At 43.3% G+C, this 2,682-nt stretch overlaps 1 protein-coding gene across 12 annotated transcripts in view; it reads left to right on the forward strand.

The window, feature by feature from the left end:
- The window catches only part of macf1a (microtubule actin crosslinking factor 1a), a 118,558-nt gene that overhangs the window by 85,915 nt on the left and 29,961 nt on the right, over positions 1 to 2,682 (forward strand). The gene's annotated exons all lie outside the window — the stretch shown is intronic.

A 2,682-nucleotide genomic window follows, 5' to 3' on the forward strand; every position in this document is an offset into this window, starting at 1 on the left:
CCCCCCCCCCCCCCCCCCATATCGACGTCAGTTTGGAAAACACATTCCTGCTTCCTTCCTTCCCTCATTCCTTGTTCCATTAAAAGAGAAAGGAGGCAAGTGAAGGAGGATGAGGGGTTGAAAGACAGGAAGAGAGTGAGAGACGAGGCAGAGGCAGGACTAGAGGGTGAGGGAGGGAGGTGACGGGGTTCACCCATGGTTCACACTTCTGTTTCTTCCCTCCGGTTTTGCATTGATCGCTCATATACTGGAATCAGTCTTTAATAGAAGGCCGGTCCCGTCTTTCTGTTTCACGTCTCTTCTCTCCGGTCGAGTGCAGCTTCAGAGGCGACACTTTAAAGATGCACAGGTTGTTTTTTTTATATGACCACCAGCTCTTTTCATGATCACATGGTTATGGAAATCCGTTGTGAAGGGAGAGCAAGATGAAAGGAGAGGACACAGTACAGAGAACTACTTTGAAGCTTTGATAACAAGTTGGAAAACTCAGTGTGCAACATCCTGCATGCTCCAAATTTCTGTGAGATACTACTTCTGGGTGCATGCACATATTTTCTTCTTTATTTCCTCTCATATTTTTGCAGCAGCAGCTTGTGTTTCCATGTGCTGTCTTTAGTGATTCTCTTTTCTCAGGGACTTGTTTCCTCATCTGTCCGGGTTAACAAACCGATTGTCCTTGAGGGACGGTTCGGCTGTGCGTCACCAACACCGTTATTCCTCTCCTCAGCGCTATTGGCTCGACAGATGACGGCTAAATATAGAGCATCCACACACATGTTCATGTCCACAGACTCAATACAGCATCGATTCCTAAAGTCAGTTTGAATTACACCTTTAAAGTACGTTTGGAATTCCTGCTTGAAAAATGACAACGATTTATCAACTATCAAACTAATCAGGAATGACTTCATAATCGTAATCTTTTTTTCTCGTAAATTTTCGACTTAAATCTCAAAAATAGAGGTTTGTATTTTTTCCCTACAGTGGCCCTAATACGTTGTACGTTCTGTCAGGATTTGACAACTTCAAACGTGTGAATTGTGAGTAAAAGTTTAACTGATAGAGAAGTTTAAACCTTTATCCACAAATCACAGATAACCACGCAAAAAATCTGTCGTTAGATAAACATAAACATTTCTCTAATGCCCCCCCGCCCCCAGCTTTCAAACAGCCTCTTGAACTGATGTCTATTTGATGAGACAATGCAAACAGTATTTAGACAGAACCACTTACATCCCAGTGGAAGAGCAGAGGTAGAGAGACGAGTGATGACGTGATGAGAGGAAGAGGAGGAGGTGATGGGCAGAAGGATGACAAGTACGGCGCTGAGTTAGCTCAGTTAAGAGCGTGTGCGTTGCTGCGTGCTGGGCTGAGGTGGAGAAGAATGACAAGTATTTGGGATGTTTTCCAGAGCTCTGGTTTAGTGGAGTCAACTGCTCTGAGAGGGAGGGAGGGAGAGGGAGGGAGGGAGGGAGAGAGAGAAAACACAAAGAGTAACAGAAGATGAAGAGGACACAGTTAAGCACACAGCGCCAAAACACGTTCACATACATCCATGTGTATGTTTAGATGATGAATGGATGTTCTTTTCCTTTTTTGTTCCCCTATCTCTGACACACACACACACACACCAGGATAAGGCATGGTAGGGTGGAACAGGTCATGGCTGCAGTCATTGTTGTTCTGGCCGACAGACTTCCTGTTCCAAGCGGCTATGACGCCCATCACCACAACACAGCTGCGTCCAAGCTGGACAGGAACACTCCCCCACACACACACAAACACACACTGCTCATTCACATTTAATCAGATTCCTACCTGTAGGACACGTCTATTTTATACACACATGCACGGATTAGGAACTATATACAGGCGCTCACACAAAGCCTTGGCATGGAGAACCTGTAGTTTGATGCCATATTTAAACCAGATGAGCAGAAAACCTGTAAACTCTTAGATTATGACCCACTGCAGAGCCTCGGACACACGCTCCAGCAGAACCACCCACTCAGTATAATGTCTGTAAACAGCCTCAACATGTCATGAATCTCAAATCTAAGCTTTTGACAGCTTTTCAATGCAGCGGGATGTGTTCTGAATTAAAGGCAAATTATAAATCCTTTATTTAGACTTGATTTGTCGTTTAGGTTTTTCATTTGAAATCATCAAAGAGGAAACTTTGATGTACTTCAATATAACCTCAAATATAGACTGATATTCTGAGATATCCACCTTTTTCTTTTACTGCTAATATTCAAGGCTAATATTGTTCATACCACCGTTTTGCTTTTAATCGTTTTCAATTAACAATTAAGTTTAACTTGCTAAAATGTGCAGACACTGATAGCGGTCTGATAGCTGGCTGTTGTTGTGGGAGTGATTTATGGAAAATGAAAGAAGGTTTTCTTATAGGGGAAGAAGCATTTCTTGTTCAGATGTTTTTCTTTCAGTTGTATTAGGTTCAGTGGTGGTTTGTTGCTATTTGACTGTTGGACACCCACGACTGTTGTAGCTTCTTCCAGACCATAGTGGGGTTTCACTGAAACTCAAACCTACATTTTACCTCACTTTAACTGCACCCTCTTCAGTATTGTCACACCAGCTTTTTTCCCCCAGGCGTTGGATTTACCAAAATCTGGTGTGTGTGTGTGTGTGTGTGTGTGTGTGTGTGTGTGTGTGTGT

Source organism: Anarrhichthys ocellatus, unplaced genomic scaffold, assembly GCF_004355925.1.
Source record: "Anarrhichthys ocellatus isolate YVR2014 unplaced genomic scaffold, GSC_Weel_1.0 scaffold57, whole genome shotgun sequence".
Taxonomy (NCBI): Eukaryota; Metazoa; Chordata; class Actinopteri; order Perciformes; family Anarhichadidae; genus Anarrhichthys; species Anarrhichthys ocellatus.